The sequence below is a fragment of the Canis aureus genome, chromosome 14 (assembly GCF_053574225.1).
Source record: "Canis aureus isolate CA01 chromosome 14, VMU_Caureus_v.1.0, whole genome shotgun sequence".
NCBI lineage: Eukaryota > Metazoa > Chordata > Mammalia > Carnivora > Canidae > Canis > Canis aureus.
Genome location: NC_135624.1, coordinates 12,264,790 through 12,289,746, shown reverse-complemented (window position 1 = coordinate 12,289,746; position 24,957 = coordinate 12,264,790). Strand labels below are relative to the sequence as shown.

The 24,957-nt window shown below is 38.0% G+C and overlaps 1 protein-coding gene and 1 long non-coding RNA gene across 12 annotated transcripts in view; one reads left to right on the top strand and one right to left on the bottom strand.

Moving 5' to 3' along the window:
• Nucleotides 1-24,957, bottom strand: part of EMC2 (ER membrane protein complex subunit 2) — a 251,640-nt gene that overhangs the window by 66,260 nt on the left and 160,423 nt on the right. For 2 of the 9 annotated variants that reach the window (XR_013351589.1, XR_013351587.1), the window contains exons 14-16: nucleotides 14,830-15,190; nucleotides 6,591-11,143; nucleotides 5,862-5,938 (exon numbers count right to left, since the gene is read on the bottom strand). The gene's annotated coding sequence lies outside the window, so the exon portion shown is untranslated. Of the gene's footprint in view, nucleotides 1-3,228; nucleotides 5,606-5,861; nucleotides 5,939-6,590; nucleotides 11,144-14,829; nucleotides 15,191-24,115; nucleotides 24,184-24,957 lie in introns of those variants that run through there. The other 7 variants (XR_013351590.1, XR_013351591.1, XR_013351592.1 and 4 more) reach the window with 5 other exon arrangements.
• LOC144283181 (uncharacterized) lies at nucleotides 1,605-24,822 on the top strand. Of its 3 annotated transcripts, XR_013351606.1 has the most exons (4): nucleotides 1,605-1,943; nucleotides 3,265-3,322; nucleotides 13,812-13,883; nucleotides 24,440-24,822. It is a non-coding gene; the product is annotated as an uncharacterized LOC144283181 (long non-coding RNA). The 3 variants fall into 3 exon arrangements; XR_013351607.1 differs by lacking the exon at nucleotides 3,265-3,322; XR_013351605.1 differs by lacking the exons at nucleotides 1,605-1,943; nucleotides 3,265-3,322 and adding an exon at nucleotides 12,981-13,493.

The following is a 24,957-nucleotide window of genomic DNA, read 5'->3' as shown; positions in this document are numbered from 1 at the left end:
TTTACACTTATATACTGATTGATTATTCATGAGTGAAAAGACACTTGTTATGTGTTTTGTCTATCAGAGCCAACATTGGGACAAGATATGGGTAGGTAGATAACTAATTATATACAAGTATGAAGATTAGCACAAATCAGAAAACCACTAAAGTACATTCACAGCCAACACAGAAACATTATGCTATCTGCACCTGTAAGAAACACTAGACAAAAAACAATGAAGCCCATTAGAAAGTCCTCAGTTTGGGGGATAAGAATTTTTTTTTTTTTTTTTTTTTTTTTTTTTTTTTTTTTGAGACTTGTGGCTTCCTTGAGCTTCGAAAGCCAATGAAGACAGCAGAACTAGTCCCCCTTGGAAAGGCGTTTGTTTATTCTGCTTATCTGCAGCCAAAGCTAACAATCTTAATGGTTTTAAAGACCTTAATGTTTCACAGTAGTAGGAAGGCCTAATTTGCAGACAGAGGTATCTATAAATGAACATATCTTCAGAGTCTTGACATACTATTAAACTAACTTAAAAGCATTCAGACTTAACTATTTCTAAACAATGAGTAGAGGCAAACAAAGATGATGAGTTGGTTATCTTTTTTCCTCAGTTAAGATACAGTAAAATTAAAAAAAAAAAAGATACAGTAAAATTACAGAAAAGAAGGAAGGAGGAAGCAAGGAGGGAGGGAAAGAAGGAAGGAAGGAAGGAAGGAAGGAAGGAAGGAAGGAAGGAAAGAAGGAAAGAGGGAAAGAAGGAAAGAGGGAAAGAAGGAAAGAGGGAAGAGAGGGGCAGAATGAAAAATAGCATGAGCAAAACATAATGTGGATACTATGCTACTTTCATTTATATATTCCTAACTCATAAAACATGCCTTATACAGTAAATATTTAACCCTCGCTATGAAGTGAACTAATAAGAGAAGAAAGAAAGAATATCAATTAGAAACTGAAATATGTGAATATAAAGTTAATTATGAAACCATTTAAAATCTGAACTACTTTGTTACTGTTTTCATTCATGTAGACTCTCAGCTTCTCATTTTAAAACTTCATTCTTTTACATGATCAAACTTATATAATACTTAATTATAAAGTACTTAAATAATTTCATGGGATCCCCCCAAAAATGCTATGGAGTAAACACCATTATTCCTCTTTTATAGAAAACATGAATTCAGGAAGATTAAGTGATGCCCAAGGCCACAAGTAATAGAGCAGAACTCCACACAAGTTTCAATTCTGAAACTACTCTGAGTATCAGCCTCAACTGATGTCAGTGGAGAATAACATTGAGCTTATTGCAGTGTTTCAATTGCACATAGTGGTTACAAAAACATGCTTTGGTGTCAAGACTCCCAGTCCCACAAATTACCAGTTGTGGGATCTTGAGCAAGTTATTTCAGCTCTCTGATTCTGTTTCTCCAACTGAAGAACTGAGCTAGTAATAGCTACCCCATAGATTTGATATAAATATTAAATGAGATAATATGTGTAGTACATTTAGCACACATTCCATCAGCAGAAATCATAGTGTATTTTATCCAACTGAATCTATGTCATAGTGGGTATTGTTTATGTGGAATTCTGAGGACATCCAGACTATTTATGGCAACATCAGTTCTTTCTGTTTTTTCTTGTCACTCTGCCCATTTATAAACTTATACTGCTTAAAAGTTGAATTCTTTGATTACTCAAAGTTTGGGTAGATCACATGTTAAGTAAGATATATGTGAAGTCCTGGGTCTGGGAGAGCCAGTATGTAAAAGAAGTCTCTCTAGTTAAGAATTCACTCGGAAGATTTTCTGAAAGTTCCATTCCACATTTGTAAAATTTAGGAGGCAATGGAAGTCTCTTGCATGACCAGAAATCAAAGGCCTGAGTACCTATCTTGGGCCCTGTTGCAAATGCTTAACACACATTAGCTCATTTCAACTTGACACAAATACCCTTGAGGTAAGTAAGCTTTATTACCACCATCCTCATTATATAAATATGAATAACCACTGAGAAGTTAAATAATTTGACCAAGTTAATCCAGCTAGTAAGTAACAGGGATGATTAGAATCCAGTACCAGAGTCCATGGTAGTACCCACTGCACTATATTGTCTTTCTCCAGACTGTCCTATCACTTATCAATCACATATTTACAAGGAGTCTACAGAATGATGCAAGGCACTTCTGTACTCTACCCATCAAGTCTCTGTCAGTTCATAGAGACATCTGTAATAGATGCGGTTGATATCCTTCTCATAGCCCCTTGGCTCCCTATTTCACTTACAGCTACAGTAAAATTCATGATTAACATATGACGTCTCACACAGGTTTCTTCTTACCCTTCCTGAAGGCTTCTTAGGGACTGTAGGACCTACCAATGACAGGCACAACTTAGAAGGGCAGGAGAAGTAAAGCCCTTAGGGGCAAATGTCAACCAATACAAAATAGAAATTGATAAATAAATGCTTAGCATCCCCATCTTATTTACTTTCTTGGAGGATACCCAAGTGGAACTAAATCTAGTTGGCCCTCGGCAGTAACCTATTCATTAAAACACCTTGTACTGGCTCTTCTTTCCCCTTCCTTACCTCAATTTCCATACTTCTTCACTTGTGTTTTCTAGGACCACCTTTAAATAAACTACCTTCACCTTCACCTTAAATAAACTATCTTTGCGTCGTCTTGTGGTCTGCTTTAGGAAAATTAAAATCAAAATAATCTCAGCTGGGTATCTAGAAGTTTCCTGCTATCTCTAATAACACAATCCCCTTGATTCCAGTTCCATCTACATCAGACTGCCAAGGACCATACATCATGGGAAGAGTAGAAATAGGATGAGGAAGGAAGGATTCCAGAAAGAGACTTTGATCCTTTGGATTCTTCAGATTGAAACAAAAATACTTCCTCTTATGGGTGCTGACTATTCTCATATATCTCTTCAAGATGCCATGATGCTAACCAAATTTCTTTCTCTTTACTCTTACTAAAGACTTCCTACCAAGAAGACAGAGTAGGAATAGAGAAGGGGCAACAAGGGAAGAAAACACTGAACACCAGAAAAGGATTCCAAAAATCAAAAAAAGTTATTATGTATCTAAAAGGACTGTCATGAATGTGCTTTGTCATTAGGAAACTGAACACTCCTGCTAAGTGATATCCTTCAAAGACATGTAGTTTGGTGGAAAGAATATGCACAAATCTGGAGACATACTGACCTAAGCTGCTTTTCTTTTTCTTTTTTTATTAATGAAGTATAGCTGACATACATTGTTATATTAGTTTCAGGTGTGCAACATACTGATTTGACAATTCTGTACATTACTCAGTTCTCATCACAGTAAGTATAGTCAACATCTGTCACCATACAACATTATTACAATATTATTGATTATAGTCCCCATGCTGTATTTTTTATCTCTATAACTTATTTATTTTATAACTGGAAGTTTGTAGTTCTTAATCCCCTTCAACTATTTTGCCCATTCTTCCACATCCTTCCCCTTTGGCAATCACCAGTTTGTTCTTTGTATTTATGAGTCTGTTTCCGATTTTCTGTTTATTTGTTCACTGTTTTGTTTTTTTAGATTCCCCATATAAGTGAAATCATATGGCATGTGTCTTCCTCTGACAGACCTGAGTTTGAGTGCCAGCTTTACCACAAAGAATATGATAGAAAGCAAATTAACTTCTTGAAGCCTGATTTTTCACACATATACAATGGTGTGGAAATATTTACTTCCCCCAAATTGTTAAAGATTTAAATGAGATAATGTGTGCAACAATTGCTGGCAGATGTTTAACAAATGTTAGTTTCCTTTCTTTGTCTACCCATGCCCCATCCCAACCTGCTACCACACAGAGAAAATACCACGGGAAATTTTCTTAATGATTCTCAATCTTACACATGGAGGGGACTCTACTACTCTGTTGCATTAAACTCAGAAATTCTTCTAAACTTTTATGGTAAAAAAAAATGGATTTGCTGAGCATTTCTTTGTGAGCATTACATGCCAGCTTCTACAGGTTAATCAAGGAAAACTAATGAAGTCAGGAAAGATGCAAATAAACATTAGGTATTGAAACTGCAACATATACATGTTAACAAAAGTAAAGATGTGGGAAGTCAATTTAAGACAAAGGAAAGGGATCTCTGGGTGGCTCAGTGATTTAGCCCCTGCCTTTGGCCCAGAGTGTGATCCTGGAGTCCCGTGATCCTGGAGTTTCAGGATCGAGTCCCACATGGGGCTCCTTGCATGGAGCCTGCTTCTCCCTCTGTCTGTGTCTCTGCCTCTCTCTCTCTCTCTGTGTGTGTCTCTCATGAATAAATAAATAAAATCTTAAAAAAAAATAAAACAAAGGAGAGCTTCTATTATGTGTCATTGGTAATAGCAAGATAAATAAGCCTCTCAATCCCTATGACAAATGGAATACTTTTCAAAAAGCTATTTTATAAAAATTTAAGAAGCAGCAAAGAACATAGATCATCTTTGTCTCTGATTCCAGCACAAATCCTCCTGCTTTTCACATTTCTCCCACACAGTGATTTGACCATTAAGTCATTAGTGATGTGGACATTTAGAGGGTTAGCTTAAGCAACTTTTGTTCATAAACGTGCTTTTTTGTTTTGAATAACTTAGCAAAATGATCTAGCTTCAAATTAGAGAAGCAAGATGTATATGAATAACTGCTCTCCCAGAACCAAAAGGCTGAACTTGAAGATCTCTTTTAACTCTTAGACCTTCCACCTTCTCAGAGCAGGAGTTACACTGAAGATCCAACTAGAAATTGGAGACAGGATGCCCACCCCAAGTTACACCCATTCCATAGAAACAGAGACCGCACAGGGAGCTGTGGTCTGGGGTTGCCCAGCATTCAGCTTGCACTACCATTTATGACATATTACTGTGACTCATCCACTTCTTAGGTGAAAATGTGGACAGAAGGTGAAAATGTGACACAATCAATGCAACATCTGTATATACATGTAGGATTAAGAGAAGTGCAGAACGTTCAGTAGGACAATACTCCATACTTCCAATTTTCAATAACTAAACTCTGACTCTGCTTATTTTTAGATTTTTTTTAAAGTTTTAAAAGATTTATTCATTTATTTAAGAGAAAGAGGGAGAGGGACGCCTGGGTAGCTCAGTGGTTGAGCATCTGCCTTTGTCCCAGGGTGTGATCCTAGAGTTCTGGGATCAAGTTCCCCACTGAGCTCCCTGTGAGAGGCCTGCATCTCCCTCTGCCTATGTCCCTGCCTTCTCTCCGAGTCTCCCATGAATAAATAAATAAAATTAAAAAAAAAAAAAAAGAGGGAGCATGTGAGTGGGAAGAAGGGCACAAGGAGAGGGAAAGAGAGAATCCTCAAATAGACTCCCCCACTGAACATGGATGGAGCCTGGCTTAGGGCTCAATCCCGGAACTCTGAGATCATGGCCTGAGCCACTCAGGCACTCCAAGTGTTTTTTATTATTATTCAAAGTCCCTAGTTTCTATTCCTTGGAAGCAGTGTTTTATAGAGATAATAGCATTTGTTAATGAAAAAGATAACATCTGGATTTGAATACTTACTCTAAGACTTTAAAAGCTACATAAGCTCTCTGTGCCTCAATTTCTTCACCTGTAGAATTAAGATTGATAATAAAATTTATATGATAAAGTTGTTCTTGGGATTAAATAAAGGTTTAAACCCTTCTGTGAACCATTATGTCTGGCACAAATATGTAATAATTTTCTTTCTTAGAAATGAATACTTGCATAAAGGATACCATGGTTTACCAGGTCATTTGGGATGGCCTTGGGCCTCCCATAGCATTATTACCTTAATAAATAATGGACAATGTTGCCAACAGTGATGGCCTGTTATCATAGCTTACATTTTGTTGCCTCGGTGAAATGGTTTGGATGGTTACTAAAACTTCTACATTATGTCTGTTTTGTCCCATTAATCCATCTAAAAATCAAAACAGAACATAAAGTCACTGAACCATTCTTTTCTATTTTACCAAAAATAGTAAATGTAAGTAACTCCTCTCAGAGCTGAGAAGGTGAGTGGCATTTCAACTACCACAGCAATTCCTGGGCTATTTCTTCTTCTTCTTTTTTTTTTATCTATCTATCTATCTATCTATCTATCTATCTATCTATCATCTATCTATCCATCTATATTCTTTATTAGAGTTCTATATGCCAACATATAGCATAACACCCAGTGCTCACCCATCAAGTGCTCGCCTCAGTGCCCATCACCCCAGTCACCCCAACACCCTGTTATTTCTCCTTTTCCACCATCCCTTGTTCATTTCCCAGAGTTAGGTGTCTCTCATGATTTGTCACCCTCACTGATATTTCTCACTCGTTTTTCTCCTTTCCCCTTTATTCCCTTTCACTATTTTTTATATTCCCCAAATGAATGAGACTGTTTAATGTTTGTCCTTCTCCAATGGACTTACTTCACTCAGCATAATACACTCCAGTTCCATGCATGCTGAAGCAAATGGTGGGTATTTGTCATTTCTAATAGTTGAGTAATATTCCATTATATATAGATATAGATATAGATATAGATATAGATATAGATATAGATATAGATATAGATCTCACACCTTCTTTATCCATTCATCTTTCAATGGACACCAAGGCTCCTTCCACAGTTTGGCTATTGTGGACATTGCTGCTATAAACATCAGGGTGCAGGTGTCCCAGCGTATCACTGCATCTGTATCTCTGGGGTAAATCCCCAGCAGTGCAATTGCTGGGTCGTAGGGCAGGTCTATTTTTAACTCTTTGAGGAACCTCCACACAGTTTTCCAGAGTGGTTGTACCAGTTCACATTCCCACCAACAGTGCAAGAGGGTTCCCCTTTCTCCACATCCTCTCCAACATTTGTTGTTTCCTGTCTTGTTAATTTTCACCATTCTCACTGTTGTGACGTGGTATCTCATTGTGGTTTTGATTTGTATTTCCCTGATGGCCAGGGATATAGAGCATTTTCTCATGTGCTTGTTGGCCATGCCTGTCTTCCTCTGTGAAATTTCTGTTCATGTACTTTGCCTATTTCATGATTGGATTGTTTGTTTCTTTGCTGTTGAGTTTAATAAGTTCTTCATAGGTCTTGGGTACCAGCCCTTTATCTGATACGGCATTTGCAAATATCTTCTCCATTCTGTAGGTTGTCTTTTAGTTTTGTTGACTGTTTCTTTAGCTGTGCGGAAGCTTTTTATCTTGATGAAGTCCCAATAATTAATTTTTGCTTTTATTTCCCTTGCCTTCATAGATATATCTTGCAAGAAGCTGCTGTGGCCAAGTTCAAAAAGGGTGTTGCCTGTGTTCTCCTCTAGGATTTCGATGGATTCTTGTCTCACATTTAGATCTTTCATCCATTTTGAGTTTATCTTTGTGTATGGTGTAAGAGAATGATCTAGTTTCATTCTTCTGCATGTGGCTGTCCAATTTTCCCAGTACCCATTTACTGAAGAGACTGTCCTTTTTCCAGTGGATGGTCCTTCCTCCTTTGTTGAATACTAGTTGACCATAGAGTTGAGGGCCCATTTCTGGATTCTCTATTCTGTTCCATTGATCTATGTGTCTGTCTTTTTGTGCCAGTACTACACTGTCTTGATGACCACAGCTTTGTAGTACAACTTGAAATCCAGCATTGTGATGCCCCCAGCTCTGGTTTTCTTTTTCAACATTCCCCTGGTTATTCGGGGTCTTTTCTGATTCTACACAAATCTTAAGATGATTTGTTTTAACTCTCTGAAGAAAGTCCATGGTATTTTGATACGGATTGCATTAAACGTGTAAATTGCCCTGGGTAACATTGACATTTTCACGACATTAATTCTGCCAATCCATGAGCATGGAATATTTTTCCATCTCTTTGTGTCTTCCTCAATTTCTTTCAGAAGTGTTCTGTAGTTTTTAGGGTATAGATCCTTTATCAATTTGGTTAGGTTTATTCCTAGGTATCTTATGCTTTGGGGTGCAATTGTAAATGGGATTGACTCCTAAATTTCTCTTTCTTCAGTTTCATTGTTAGTGTATAGAAATGCCACTGATTTCTGGGCATTGATTTTGTATTCTGCCACACTGCCAAACTGCTGTATGCATTCTAGCAATCTTGGGGTGGAGTCTTTTGGGTTTTCTATGTACAGTATCATATCATCTGTAAAGAGGAAGAGTTTGACTTCTTTGCCAATTTGAATGCCCTTTATTTCTTTTTGTTGTCTGATTGCTGAGGCTAGGACTTCCAGTACTATGTTGAATAGCAGTGGTAGGAGTGGACATCCCTGTCGTGTCCCTGATCTTAGGGGAAAGGCTCCCAGTGTTTCCCCATTGAGAATGATATTTGCTATGGGCTTTTTGTAGATGGCTTTTAAGATGCTGAGCAATCTTCCCTCTATCCCTACACTCTGAAGAGTTTTGATCAGGAATGGATGCTGTATTTTGTCAAATGCCTTCTCTGCATCTATTGAGAGGATCATGTGGTTCTTGTTTTTTCTCTTGATATGATCTATCACACTGATTGCTTTATGACTGTTGAACCAGCCTTGCATCCATGGTAAATAATCTTCTTAATGTACTATTGGGTCCTATTTGCTAGTATCTTGTTGAGAATTTTTGCATCTGTGTTCATCAGGGATATTGGGCTTTAATTCTTTTTGGTGGGGTCTTTGTCTGGTTTGGGAATTAAGATGATGCTGGCCTGATAGAATGAGTTTGGAAGTATTCCATCCCTTTTTATCTTTCAGAATAACTTTAGTAGAATAGGTATTGTTTCTTCTTTAAATGTTTGATAGAATTCCCATGGGAAGCCATCTGGCCCTGGACTTTAGTGTTTTGGGAGGTTTTTGATAACTGCTTCAATTTCCTTGCTGGTTATTGGCCTGTTCAGGTTTTCTATTTCTTCCTGTTCCAGTTTTGGTAGTTTGTGGTTTTCCAGAAATGCATTCATTTCTTCTAGATGGCCTAACTTATTGGCATATAGCTGCTCATAATGTTTTTAAAATCGTTTGTATTTCCTTGGTATTGATTGTGATCTCTCCTTTTTCATTCATGATTTTATTAGTCTTTTGTTTTTAATAAGGCTGGTTAATGGTTTATATATCTTATTAATTCTTTCAAAGAACCAACTCCTGCTTTTGTTGATCTGTTCCACAGTTCTTCTGGTCTCTATTTCATTGATTTCTGCTTGACTCTTTATTAACTCTCTTCTTCTGCTGGGTGTAGGTTTTATTTGCTGTTCTTTCTCCAGTTCCTTTAGGTGCAATGTTAGCTTGTGTATTTGAGTTTTTTTCCAACTTTTTAGGGATGCTTGTATTGTGATGTATTTTCCTCTCAGGACTGCTTTTGCTGTATCCCAAAGATTTTGAATGGTTGTATCTTCTCATTAGTTTCCATGAATATTTTTAATTCTTCTCTAATTTCCTGGATGCTCTTTAACCTCCACGTTTTTGAGTTTCTTCCAAATTTCTTCTTGTGACGAGTTCAAGTTTCAAAACATTATGGTCTGAAAACGTGCAAGGGACAATCCCAATCTTTAGGTATTGGTTAAGCCCTGATTTGTGACCAGTATGTGGTCTATTCTGGAGAAAGTTCCATGTGCACTTGAGAAGAATGTGTATTCAGTTGCGTTTGGATGTAAAGTTCTGTGAATATCTGTGAAATCCATCTGATCCAGTGTATCATTTAAAGCTCTTGTTTCTTTGGAGATGTTGTGCTTAGAAGATCTGTCATTTGCAGAAAGCGCTGTGTTGAAGTCTCCCAGTATTAGAATATTATTATCTAAGTATGTCTTTACTTTGGTTATTAATTGATAAACTTGGCAGCTCCCACATTAGGGGCATAAATATTCATGATTGTTAGGTCCTCTTGTTGTATAGATCTTTTAAGTATGATATAGTGTCCCTCTTCATCTCCTACTACAGTCTTTGGAATAAACTTTAATTTATCTGATATAAGGATTGCTACCCCTGCTTTCTTTTGAGGACCATTTGAATGGTAAAAGGTTCTTCAACCTCTTATTTTCAGGCTGTAGGTGTCCTTAGGTCTACAATGAGTCTCTTGTAGACAGCTAATAGATGGGTCTTCTTTTTTATCCAGTCAGAAACCCTGTGTCTTTTGATGGGATCATTAAGCCCATTCATGTTCAGAGTTACTATTGAAAGATGTGAATTTAGTGTCATCATAATACCTATTCGGTCCCTGTTTTTGTGGATCATTTCTTTGGGCATCGTCTTTCTTTTAGAGTCCCCCTTAATATTTCTTGCAGAGCTGGTTTGGTGGTCACAGAGTTTTTCAGTTTCTGCCTATCTTGGAAGCTCTTTATCTCTCCTACTATTGTGAATGAGAGCCTTGCTGGATAAAGTATTCTTGGCTGCATGTTCTTCGCATTTAGGACCCTGAATATATCCTGCCAGCCCTTTCTGGCCTGCCAGGTCTCTGTGGAGAGGTCTGCTGTAAATCTAATAGTTTTCCCCATATAACTTAGGGATCTCTTGTCTCTTGCTGCTTTAAGGATTTTCTCTTTATCTTTGGAATTTGCAAGTTTCACTATTAAATGTCGAAGTGTTGAGTGGTTTTTATTTATTTTAGGGAGGGACTTCTCTATCTCCTGAATCTGAATGCCTGTTTCCCTCTCCAAATTAGGGAAGTTCTCAGCTATGATTTGTTCAAGTATGCTTTCTGGTCCTCTGTCCCTTTTGGCGTCTTCTGGAACTCCAATTAGACGTAGATTTTTCCTTCTGAGGCTTTCATTTATTTCCTTTAACCTTTGCTCTTGGTCTTTAAATTGCTTTTCTGTTTTTTCCTCAGCTTCCTTCCTTTCCAACAACTAGTCTTCTATGTCACTCACTCTTTCTCTACCTCATTAACCCTCATCATTAGGACCTCCTTGGATTGCATCTCATTTAATTGGTTTTTAATTTCAGCCTGATTAGATCTAAATTCTGCCATCATGCAGTCTCTTGAATCCTTTATGCTTTTTTCCAGAGCCACCAGTAGCTTTATAATTGTGCTTCTGAATTGGCTTTCTGACATTGGATGTAATCCAAATTCTGTAACTCTGTGGGGGAGAGGACTGTTTCTGATTCTTTCTTTTGTGGTGAGTTCTTTCTAGTCATTTTGCTCACTGCAGAGTGGCTAAAAATGAGTTGTACTGGAAAAAGGAAGAAAAAGAAACAAATAAAGAAAAATAACAACAACAACAACAACAACAACAAACAAGGATGGGTATCCTCTGGTTCTATATACTACAAATTCCTTGACTTCCCCTGGAGCTTTCCAGCGCTGCTTGGTCAATTAACTTGCTCCTCCCCGTCCTTCCAGCGGGTCTTCCGGGGGAGGGGCCTGCTGTGCTGACTCTCAGGTGTGTGCACCTGGAGAGATGCCCCCCCTCCGGGTAGCTGTGTACCCCGAGGCCCCTGTTCCCTGGCGGCCGCCCCTCCCAGGCACAGGGTGACACCAGGAGGGACACCACCACTGGCGGCGGCCGCCCCCCAGCCCTGGAGTCAGCTCCCCCGTGACCACCGCAGCTCCCAGTCCGCGGGGGCCTGGATGCTGGGGGAGGGGTGGGGGTGGGGGCGGGGGGCGCTGCCCCGCACAGCTCGGGGCCCGGGGCAGGAGCGTCCCCGCTGTCCCGGGCCCTCCCCGCCCCGCCTGTCCCGGGGGAGCAGGGTCCCGGGCTGTGTCCCCCGCGCCCTGGGCAGCCCCCTCCGCCCGCAGCCCCCGCCCGCCCCCCGGCTCCTCCCCGAGGCCCCCCGGCGCGGCTCCGGCCCTTCCCCGAGCTCGGCCCGCTCTCCCCCGGGCGCCCTCCCGCTAGCGGCTCCGCTGCCTCCTGCGGTCCCGCCCGAGCTCCCTGCGAGCGCCCTCCCGGCGGGGAGACTCCGGGGATCGTCGCGGCCCCGTCCCCGTCCCCGTCCCCGCTTCTCCCGGGCCCTCCCGGCCTGAGCCCGGCTCCTCGCGGCCCCGCCCCGCTGGAGGCGGCTTCATCTTTGCCCCCTTCCCGCCGCGTCAGAAGCGAAACCTTCTCTCTGTAACGTTCCAGCTGTTCTCTCTAAATCAGGTTGAATTCGTAAGTTTCAGGATGGTTTGAAAGTTATCTAGCTAAGTTGGTGGGGCGGGTGACTTGGGGACCCTTCTCCTCCACCATCTTGCCCCGCCCCTTCCTGGGCTATTTCAATGAATATATAGTATTTTCAGTGTATCAGTCCCTATGGGCTACAGAGTGGTGGAAAATATTCATTAAAAAGCTTTAAACAGCACAGAATCAAACATTTACTGAAGTACTCCAACAAGCACTGATAATCAGTGACAGAACTACCATTACATACAAAGAACCATATGTTCTAGCTGAAATAGAAGAGCTGTCACAATTGTCTATCCTTTGGTTCCTTAGGTCACAGATGATGAAACCGAGACCCAGAGAGGCTGAATTGTAGTGAAATAAATTTCCTATGAACAAAGTTGAATTACAACTTGAAGTTCCAAGCAATGGCTTAGCAGTAAACTTTTGGAACTTAGTATATTTCTAAGTTGGTACATGTTGGTATATTTTCCTAGTTTGGTATGAAAGTCAGTGTACTCTAAAGATCTTATAATGTGAAAAGAAATAAATTTCTTTTCTGAGAGCATAAATTTATCATAATGTCATATCCCAGTATAATAGACCATAACAAAAAAATAAAGAAGTTTTGTCTACTTTCTCTACCTGCTTTTTAAGAAATCTCTCCCAAATCTTCCATTAAACACTGATAAGAATTTTGGACAAAAATAATCTAAGGAAATAAAATGCATTACTATAGGATCACCATTAAATGTCCAACTGGGATTATACAATGGGATTCCACTTACACATAGTAATTTGTCTGATTTGAGTTTATCTTATAAAACAAGTTATTTTTACAGTTCTTATGTTTTGCTTACTTTGACCTCATAAAGAAACCATGATAAATACCTGAGAACTAACTGTGGCATGCAATCATGTGTTGCCCAGATTCCCCTTCAAGAACATGGAATTTATCTATCTACTGGGAGTGCTGCCTAAAGATGGTCCTCTGCTGTCAGAACCTGTTTGGAGAACTGTGTCAGAAGAAAACTGCTTTGCCTAAGGTTACCTCTACTTTGAGGGGAAGCCACTATCCAATGTCCTCATCCTATCCAAATCATTGCAGGGATATAAAAGTCCAGCCACCTTGCCCCCAACTCTAAAGTGCCATCCCAGCTCCAGTGCTCCCAAAGGACCTGCTGAAGTCTTCAGGAAAACTATATCACAGCTTCACTTCTTTGCCCAGCTCTGCTTCCCTCCCCTGCAACTATCAGTACTCATCTCCAGAGTGCTTCTCAGTATCTTGTACATTAATGTCCAACTACTAGGGGAGCCCAACCTGCAACAATCTAGAAGTAAAGACCTCAATAATTACAACTGAATTTGCATCAATATAGAAATGGTTGAAAATGAAGGACCTATTAAAGGAGACCTCATCTGCTGCTTCTTGTCCAGGGCTTTGGTTAGTGTAATCTGTATGGCCTCCTAGGAAGTATCCTAAATAAAATGCAGATGCATTTTATTTAATAATTATCTGGGTGCTAATGAATTCCTAGATGAAAGCTTTGCTGTCATGAGATATTAGGCTTCTGAGTCACATTCATCTTGGTGATTTCTATTAAGGCAGTGACCTTTCCTGAGCCATCATTGGAAACTGGTCTCTTGCCCGCTCTACAGCTTCTGCCCCTAGATGTTGTCCAGCATTTCCTAGTATGGAAAGGATACCTAGCAACAATTTATTGAGCTGGTTCACTTTTCTATTTGTCTTTTCCTCTCACAGAGAGAAGAAAAAAGTGACCCATCTGGTTTATTTTTCATTTAGGAAGATCCAAGATATTGACCTCTCTGTATAGTAAGTATGCTTTAGTCTTATACTACTCAATTAAGGCAGTTTTTATTAGAATAGTACAGGTTCAGAACATTCTACTAGTACAGTTCTATACTTGGAATATAAATTTAATTACATTTTGCTTCCCACATCTTTTTGGCTATCACATTTACTTTGTCCACTAATTCATTCACTTATTCTCATGTTCATTCATATGATATACCTATTTGGGGTCTACCATGAAGCACATATTTTAATATTTGTGTGAAGTAAGTACAGCATTCAATGCTCATCTGCTGGCCCTCATCCAAATGCCCTTGTTTGAAGTCAATTAAATTTTTGAGCCTTCACTCCGAGTTTCTCACAAAAGCCTCCGTCATTACATAACTCATTTATCATTGGAATCTATCTGAATGCTATTAAAACTCTACCACTAGTTTATTAGCATGTAAGTATTAAGTTTGATTCCTCCTCCATCTCTTTTTATAGGAATTGTCATAGTTGGACTTTCTAGCTCATACTTTTTGACATCTCTGGATCTCTTCCTCCTTCCTTCCTCTTGCTTCTTGTCTTTGCAAGTTCCATTCCTATTCCTTTTAATCTCTGACCACAATTAGTGCATTTCTTTGGAAAATATTTTTAAAACCAAACTAAAATGTCAAATGTAATTGATATGCACTCAGAAGTAACCCAAGGGAAATAAAGGGGAAATATTAATTTAGGCTTAGTGAAAATGGGAAAAGACTTTTAGTTTGGGCTAAAGCAAAAGAGAAAGAGAAATATTGCAGGGAATATTGCAATATGTTGGACAGAAATTATTGTATAAGTAATATCTATTCAAGATACCTGAAAAGGATTTTAAAAACCAAAAGTCTGTAACCCTGTGTAATAACTTAGTCTTCTTTATTAATAAAGATCATTTCAATTCATTAACATGAATAGGAAATACCCAAATACAAATAAACCTTACCAAAAAGTTCTCCCCAATCTTCTCATAAATTATTGTTTGTCAGGTTCTTAAATGTTCCAAATATAGTATACAAGAAGGTAGTATTCTTATTACTTTCTCGGAAGATAAAGTACTGGGGCTAAGTAAGATGAAGCAATTTATTTGAAGGTACAGTTGAGGGACTTGAATTCAGGTAGTCTGCGCCACAGTATACACTCTTCATTACGACATCATAGTGTCCCACTGCTGTAAGGTCTGGAGCCCTGGAGAATATATCTGGCCAAGTGGAGAAGCCAATCAGAGTTTGTGGCTTTGGACTTTCAAAGTGAACTCAGGCCTTTTGGCATTTACATCTTCCTTGTGGTGGACAAAATGCAAACTTCTATTTGGAAAGGAGAAAGAAAGTGGTCTGAATGGCTTCAAGGTTTTTGAACATCAAATAGTTCTTACTAAAGAACATACAATCACTGAAGTGTATCTGTATCCAAGTCAAAACACACATGGATTTGACAGCAATCTGATTCACAAAATATGCACAGCCATTTCGTGGTTATCATGGTTCCAAGTTAAATACAAGGCTCTGTCTTGCCTTCTCTCCATTAATTAATTCCTGACTGGAATTGCTCTTCCAAGGGCATGCCAGTGGACATGCATTGAGGAGCTTCACTATTCAGGAAATGATGTTGGCAAGATTAATGGGTTTGGCAGGGTAGGTGACTTGGGGGCAGACCTAGTGGGAGCTGACTCCTCCCACATGGCCCATGTCAGCAGCAGCGATCACTGGAAGGCACTTTCAGTCTGCAAGTTGCACAATGGTTGAGGTTTTTTTTTTTTTTTTACATGTTCTTCAAAGTCTGTAGATTAAGGGATGGGCAAGTAACTGTGCCTGCAACTTGGTAGTATGGACTGGTAAGATCAAAGCAAGGGAAATTGTACAAGTTGTCCACTTGAATACTAAAGAAACAAAGAAAGCCCAGCGAACTCACCCAAATATTGCTTCTTTTTCTCTGAATTCTTTAATTTTCTGATCAAGAAGTTTATGTTCTAAATGACTGGTTAGCAAAGCAGCAGAAGTGACTCACAGTTGAGATTTTGAGATTGCTACCTGACTTACAATATATAGAAGACCTAGGCTTTTTATTTTGCTGCCAATGAAGATAATAAGTTGGCATAACTCAAATAGCCATGTCAAGCAAATCTAAGCTGTAATGATTTACAGAAGAGCAATAAGAAAGTAGTATAAGCTTGAAGAAGAAATGAACTAGAGCCAGGATGCCACTGGAGCATGAAAGTCTCACATAATACATTTCTTATCGAAAAAAATTTTAAAAGTTGGACTACCTTCCCCACTGTGCTTTCTCATTTTAACATTGCATGTTCCTATGTTATGTCAAATGTATGCTTAGAGCTACATAGATCAGTTTATCTTGAGTTGAGGGGCTTTCAGTAACGAATCATAGCACCAATTCTTAGATGAGTCTTGTTAAAGCTCTGGTCTTGTGGAACATTCCAGAGCCTGATGCTGAAAGTGAGATAAACTGGACTTGACCTAGCTCAAACATTGGTTAACTATGTGAAATTGGGCAAGCCAACCAGCTCCTTTCCTCATTTGGAAAATTATACTGATCCTTACATTTCTAATATTTGATTCCCAAATATTCATTATTCTTGTGGCCTTTGGTAAAATTGTTAAATATTATTTTAATTATCTTAATATTTCTTGAGCTAGAAAAATATTAAGTGGTTTCCAGTTTCTTTAACCCCAGAAACCTATGAAACAAGGGACACTATCTTTATCCCCACTTTTTTTTAACACAGAAATAATATGGACTTGAAGAATCCAAGAGTTGGTACCCAGAAAATAAATATCAGTCCTGAACAAATATATGAATATATACCTTTCTGGTAATTTATAACAGATCAGTTCACTGATAGAAAAATGTAGTCACAGTGGTTACTTGGCATTCATAATTAGAGTTAGAAGGGAGATGAGATCAAAGATGTTGCTGAGGAAGAATGAAATCAGACAACAGTATACACAAGAACCCTTACCTAGCCAAACTCTGTCACCAGTTCTTATCTGTATATCAAGTCTCATCCCAATGAGAGCACTATGTATCCATCTGAAGCATCAGCCTGTTTCCTTTGAGCCCAGTTGCACATCACCAGACTATAAGACAAACATCCCTTGGCTCTATAATCTGAAATATCAACTACAATCTACTAGCTACTGAACAGCCATTATGTTGAAGGGGTCAAGAACATGTTATTCCCAGATATTTTATATGATTTTTTTGCATCTTCGTGGGTTCCCTAGTTTAGGAAATTTAGTGATTTTGATTTTTTGCTCTTAATGTTTTCTCTCAGGCATTAAGGTTATTTAAAACCCTAGAAATAGGTATCCCTGGGTGGTGTAGCAGTTTGGCGCCTGCCTTTGGCCCAGGGCGTGATTCTAGAGACCCGGAATCGAATCCCACGTCAGGCTCCCGGTGCATGGAGCCTGCTTCTCCCTCTGCCTGTGTCTCTGCCTCTCTCTCTGTGTGACTATCATAAATAAATAAAAAAATAAAATAAAAAACCCTAGAAATAGAAGATTTCACTGTCCATTGGTATATATAAACTCTATTTTAATCTACAAATTTTAAATATCTTTCCAATGTGACCAAATTTTCATTTCCTTCATGTTTAATTGAAAAAACTCCATATTTATAGAATCCTGAAAATTGAGGCAAATATTGACTAGCGTGGACAATAAGTCTTCAACGAGTAAATGATATATATAATTCCCATGTATATTATATTTCGAGGACAAGATCAGGTTTTATACAATTTATCCAGTCTTTTGCATGCTGTGACCACCATCTATCCAAACATCCCACAACACAGATACTGCACACTGCTAGCCCTGTAAAGACCTTATTTTTAATAACCTTTCCAGGTGATACCCATGGACACTTAAATTTCGGAGCCACTGAAATTATTTTGTGGCCTATTTATTTCCTAATGTCTTTATTCTGTTGTACTAGGGTATACATGCTTAAATTATGCTGGGTACGGAGACACAGATGGTTAAGCAATTATTTGATGATTTTTGATGGAGAAGACAAGAAGAATGATAACAACCATTACAATGAAATTTATTTATTATTTTTAAAAATATTTTATTTATTTATTCATGAGAGACACAGAGAGAGAGAGAGAGAGAGAGAGAGGTGGAGACCAGGCAGAGGGAGAAGCAGGCTCCATGCAGGGAGCCTGATGTGGGACTCAATCCCAGGTCTCCAGGATCAGGCCCTGGGCCAAAGGCAGGTGCTAAACTGCTGAGACACCCAGGCTGCGGTGAAATTTAACCTTAGAATGCTTTCTTTCATTAGGTTGGATTTGGGGATTAAATTAATTTCAGGTTTATTGTTTGCATGCTAAAGGCATGCATGTATATATATATACACACACACACACATATGTATATACACGCACACATATATATGTATGTATACACACACACATACACATCTCAAAGCTCTTGAGTATTTTAGGAATAGTTTAAGTTGAAAAAGTCAACTGCTTCTCTTATGGAAAAAAAAAACTTTTAGATAAAATCTTCAATTAACATTCAGAAACCATCTGAATGTTACATATCACAAATACATCTTATATCACTCAATCCATTGCAGTCTATTGAGAAAATCAGCATTGCTTACTTGTTTCTCAGGAGCATTTACCTATATAGTTATTTCCCTCCCATGATCAAGTAAAGAAGGAAACTATAGACTCCTCAAAATCTTTATATGTGTAGGCTAATTGAATTTAAATTAAAAAAACTTTATAAAACCTGACTGTAAGCTGACCTGAGATTTTTTTTATGTGTGAGGTTTTACAAGGCAAGAGGGAAATAAAACTTGTTTGTTTGTTTATCTAACCAGCACACACATTTTTCAAACAATTTAGGTTTGGCATCACCCACAATGCATCTGGCCAAACACTTTTTCTCCTTAATTTTTATAACCAAAGAAATTTTCAAGGAAATTTAATCCACATGTTTTTGATTCATTCCATATCCAGTAATGTTTCAGTGAGAGGTATTTGATTTTAAGCACCTTGGAAAAGATTCTATCATCAACAGTTCCTAAGAGTACAGGTAAATTGGTGTAAATAATAGAGAAACTGAAGGGGAGAGACTTAGGCATAGAAAGATTCACCCAAAATGTAATCCTAAGCAGCCTTTCCTAAAGGTTCCAGTAAGTTAGAGTGGCCTGTTTTAGGACTTCGAATTCCCAGTGTGGCCAAATCAGAATTAGTTTACCAGTAGCAGTTCCATTTGCATAGAAACTCCAGAGTTGAGTATTCAATAAAAAGATGCATAACACAGTGTTCACCTTAAAGAACTTCCAATTTAGCAAGTGAAGATAAGACTCAATATACAATAGTAATATTCTACCTTAAAAATTCAAGATAGGGCAGCCTGGGCGGCTCAGTGGTTTAGCGCCACCTTCAGCCCAGGGCATGATCCTGGAGACCCAGGATCGAGTCCCACATCAGGCTCCCTGCATGGAGCTTGCTTCTCCCTCTGCCTGTGTCTCTGCCTCTCTCTCTCTCTCTCTCTCATTCTCTCTCTATGAATAAATAAATAAAACCTATTTTTAAAAAGGAAAAAACCCTTCAAGATAGACTGTCTAGTTCTTTATGTAGCTTATACCAGCAAATTCACTTAAATCCTAATAACACATGCATATATACAGACACATACACGCAAAGGACTGAAGTCTCAGATGTCAGGAACTAAGATCTTATTCCATTCAATTTAACTACAATGTATTTTTTATCTTGCATGACATACAAAGCATTTTGAAAAATAGTTTATGTTTAAATATATTTTAATAATAATAATAAAGTAAATAAATAAAATAAAATTTGTTTTCTTGCCTGGTTTATAGATTAGTCTGCAGAACTGAAAAGAATATTAAAATTGGAATTGATGACCCTTGAGATTGGAGAGCTAAGCTAGAAAGCCATGAATATCTTTTTAATAAAAAGTTGGAGTTCAAATTAAATTCCAGTCCATTTACACAGAGAATATCATGGCCATGCCATTACTACATTTGACACAGCAAAAGCTGTCACAAAAGAATTAGTTATTACTACATTTTACCTAATCAAATAGCAGAGTCTGCCATTGTACCAGGAGCCTATCATATCATAGTCCTCAGGTAGACCACAGCACCTTAGTCAGAAAAAAACCTAAATGTGCAGATCCTCTTAATAAAATGCTGGTCTGTACATTTGTTTTTTAATTGATTAGTTATTCTAAAATAGCATTCATTTTATACATTTCTAACTCTTGACTCCTCAGTTTATATCTTGTACATTTTACTCAAATGCACATACGTCCAAAATAAAACCACTGAATATACCCACAGATTGAATCAGATTATATTTTTCAAAAATGGCCTCAACAATAATTTCCATCCTGCATGCCCTCCTGCAGTGTGACTTTATCACATTCCCCATCGAGAACTGGAATCTATTTCTCCATCCCCTTGAATCCGAGAGGCTCTGACTGCTTTAGCCAATAGAGGAATAGGACTAATGTGTCACTGTGCCAGTTCCAGGCATATCTCTTACCTAGCCTGGCAGCTTCTGACTTCCTAGAAGCAGCCACCATGCAAGAAGTATGATTCCTCAAGACAACAGTCTAAGACACATGAAAGGGCCTTGAAGGATGAGACACCATGAAGGAAGAGACCAGCCACAGAATACCAAGAAACCTAACATGTAGGTGAAGAAGTCAAATTGGAATCCTCCAGCCTCAGCTGCCCCAGCTCCTATCAAAGGGATGAGAGACAAACCACCAGCCAAGACATTTGCTCAACTTTCTCACACCTAAAATCATGAGTAAAATAAAATGGTTGTTTTAAGCACTGAGTTTTGGGGCTGTTTGCTATAAAGTAATAGACAACTGAAACACAGGCTACAGGGAGCTTCCTTTTCTATACCCAAACCTGTACTAATCTGTGAAAAGAGAGTTTAAGGGACCTAGAAAGCAAGTTGCTGCACTCAAGAAGTCTGCAATCCAGTGAATGCCAAAAAATATAATACTACAGGAGAAGGACCAACAAAGAAACTATCAAGAAGTGCAAATAATAAATTATTAATGGTACTATGCAGAACCACAGCTTCTGGAATCAAAGAGAAAATTAGTCCTCTGACTCAAGTATAGCAGCCAGAGAAAGCTTCTCATAAACAAATTGCATCTTTAAATGATGGCAAGTTAGGACTATTAGAAAGAGGGAAGAAGGCCTTTATAAGGACAAATAGTTTGAGCAAAAGTAGTTAGGAGAAAAATAGAAAGAAAGAAAGGAAGGAAGGAGAAAAGAAAGAGAAGGAGGGATGAGGGAGAGGAGAGAGAGAAGAAAGAAAGAAGAAAGAAAGAAAGAAAGAAAGAAAGAGAAAGAAAGAAAGAAAGAAAGAAAGAAAGAAAGAAAGAAAGATAAAGGGAAAGAAAGAAAGGAGGAAGGAAGAAGAAGGAAGGAGAGAGGAAGGAAGGAAGGAAGGAAGGAAGGAAGGAAGGAAGGAAGGGAGGGAGGGAGGGAGGAAGGAAGGAAGGAAGGAAAGAAGGAAGGAAGGAATAAAAAAGGATCAAGAAAAGAAAAAAGGAGGAGTATGAGGAACAATAGGAAAACTAGGTTGGCTGGAATAAATAGTTGTTTGGAGTCGAGAAAGTATATTTTGAGACAAAAACTTGTCCTTGAGTAGAGGAATAAGCACAAATACTTGTACAAACACACACACATATTTATAGTGAGATCTAATATATATTATATATATCAAATATCTACATATCATATCAAATATATACATATCAAATATACACATCATATAAAATATATATGTATATTATGTATATATAAAATATATCTCTGTATCTCTGGCCATATGCAGCCTCCTCTTTTGTCCTTGTCATGCCATATAAATGTAAACATTTGTTTTCTGTGTATGACCTGATAATAGTTTAGAGAGATAGTACATTAAAAGTTGTTAGAAACAAGATTCCTAGTTGCCACCCAGAATACCTTTTAAAAAAAGATTTGTAATAATGGAAGAATCATAATTTTCTCTGAAAAACCCGAGATTAATTGTCCAGTGCTCTCCTTTATGTAGCGGATAAAGTCTTCAATGATGCACCAACAGTGATGAACATGGTGAAGCATGATTTAATAAAATTAGTTTTATAATGACTCCAAACAATATAGTGTTAATGTCCTACTCTTCATGTTATTGCTTAATGTAAGAGGAAGATGTAGAATATCTTAAAGCTTTCATATCTTTTAGGTAATTTTCCATAAATATTATCACAAATGAATTTTCTTTTTTCAATAACAGCCAGTCATCAAAAAGTTCAAGAACATTCCCTAGAGGAAGCATTCATTGCAAATACTCTACTACATACCTAACAACCAACTATGCAGAAATTAAGGTTAACAGTTAATCAAGACTCATATCTGAATGAAAGGCCACCTCACTTGGATGGCCAAGAGATTATTTGCATGCAGCGTCAACATTTTCTCTGATAACAGACCTGGTGTCAAGCCACAGATGAATAAATGGCCAATCAAAGCCTTGAACCTCTAGATCAATACAACATACCATAAGAATTTTAGTTTGAAAATTTTTAGGTAGGAATTTCCAGTCATCTCTCAGAACAACAAAGTCAATTGTAATGATTCATTACAAAGATGATATCTAACTTTGGGAAATATAGTATACATACCTACTTTTTGAGATAAGTTTTCTATACCCCTGGGGTAAATAAATGACTTGTCTTGCAGTATGGAACTATTGAGTATAAATCAATTAAATATCACTTGACATCTCTCAGGGTGGATGATTTAGATATCAGAGTGCTGATCTTAAACTATCCTTTCTGGCAATAATATACATCAACACTAACTGGATATGGGGGTTATTTCTAGGACATGATAACAAAAGCCAATTACTCAAAATAATTATTCAACATAACTAGCATTGTTAAGTGCTTACAATGTACAAGTTCTATTCTAGTTGTTTTACATTCAGTATTAACTCATTCAATCTTCACAACTCTTTGAGGTAAATTACTATCCCCATGCTACACATAAGGAAACTTAAGTGTTGTGATTATTTCACTTGCTTAAGCTCACATAATTAGAAAGCAGAGAAACCAGGATTCCACTCATGGCAATATGATCCTAGAACTTACATTTTCATTATAGTATTATACTTCCATTCAGTATAGGGAATTATCTTTTTATTTTCATCATCAGAAATACCTGTTGATCTCATCTAAGTAGTATCATATCATTAACCTACAATTTCAAAGACAGGATAAGAACAAATCACTAAAAATTGCCAACATTTCCACCATCTCGTAGTCTATTATCATGTTTACTGCAAACTATGTTTTGGGTTTTGTTTTGTTTTGTTCGATAAAGAAGTGCACCTTCTCGATTGAAAGTCCACCTAGATAGTCTTCTTCCTAATAGCGCAAAACCTGAGTATGAAGTGACTCCTGTACAGCTCTATTATATTTTCTCTAAATGAGAAAAATCCCAGGTATTTGATGTTTCATCAAATTTCATGTTCAAAATTATGCAAACTATACTTTAAAAAATAAATTCTGAAGAAAGCTTCTAGTTAATCTATGCAATACTTTGGAAACATTCTTTGATGACTTAGGTTTTTGAAGGTACTTCTCACATATGGTTAAAAGCAAAAGAGTGTCCTTGAATTAACCATTCTAGCTGTCAACGAAGTCTTGGTGTTTTCTAAAAATTACACTTAGAATTAAAATACTTTAGGGGTGGGTGCCTGGGTGGCTCAGTGGTTGACCATCTGCCTTTGGCTCGGGTTGTGATCTCGAGATCCTGGGATCGAGTCCTGCATCAGAGGGACTCCACCGCCGGGAGTCTGCTTCTTCCTGTCTCTATGCCTCTGCCTCTCTCTGTATGTCTCTCATGAATAAATAAAATCTTAAAAAAAATACTTTAGGGGCTAAATAAATAAATAAATAACTTTAGGGGCACGTGGGTGGCTCAATCAGTTAAGCATCTGACTCTTGGTTTCAACTCAAGTGACCTCAGAGTTCTAGTATTGAGCCCCACTTTGGGCACCATACTCAGAGGGGAGTCTGCTTGAGGATTCTCTCCCTCTCCCTCTCCCTTTGCCCCTCCCCTCCACTGCTCAGGTGCATTTTCTCTTTCTCTCAAATAAATAAATACTACTTAAAAAAAAAACTTAAGTAAGAAATTACTTACTTAACAAGGTATCTTACCAAAGGTTCATGTGGAATTGCCCTCCACTCAGTTGTTTCTATTCCTTGTATCGGAAAAGAGACAATAGCTGAAGTGAAAGAGATATCACTAATAAATGGCAGTGAAAAGTGGTTTCCCAACTTAGCAGAAAAGTTTTGTTAACTGTTCAGAGATATCTAGGAGGGGTCCATATGAGAAAACCTTTTCCTTTCCTAATAGAGGAATCATGTTATGGTACAAACAGGTTTTTAAGAAAGTCTTCCCAACAATGAATTACTGGACTTTCCCTTTGTCAGAATCCTTTCTCTAATGTGTGTTTTTTCTCTTTTAACTCTTTTTTCCAGTTTTGCATGTTTCTGGTAACTTATAAGAAGAAAGAGGGATGAGCCATAGGAGTGACCCTCATCTGCAAACAATAGATTGGCAAAGATACAGGAGGAGAAAAAAATAGTATCAGAGAAATCACAGAAGTTCACCTGCTATTATGACAAGTGAGCTAGACCCAAGTTTCAGAGGTAAAGGAACTAGAGAGTTGAAAATTTCATTAAGTGGTGGCAATTTCATTTACTAGGGCAGGTGTCAACTAATCAATTCACAAATTAAGAGTTTTGTTTCTACCATAATAATTTAATAAAAATACCTGCTACCTCAATTTTTACCTTTTTTTCAGGCATTTTTTTGGGTCCTAAAGATAAAATGGATCCATTAAAACTGGGCTTCGGGCACTCAGGTGGCTTGGTCGGTTAAATATCCAACTCCTAATTTTGGCTCAGGTCATGATCTCAGAGTTGTAAGATTGAGCCAGCAATAGGCTCTGTGCTGGGCATGGAGCCTGCTTAAGATTCTCTTTCACCATCTGCCC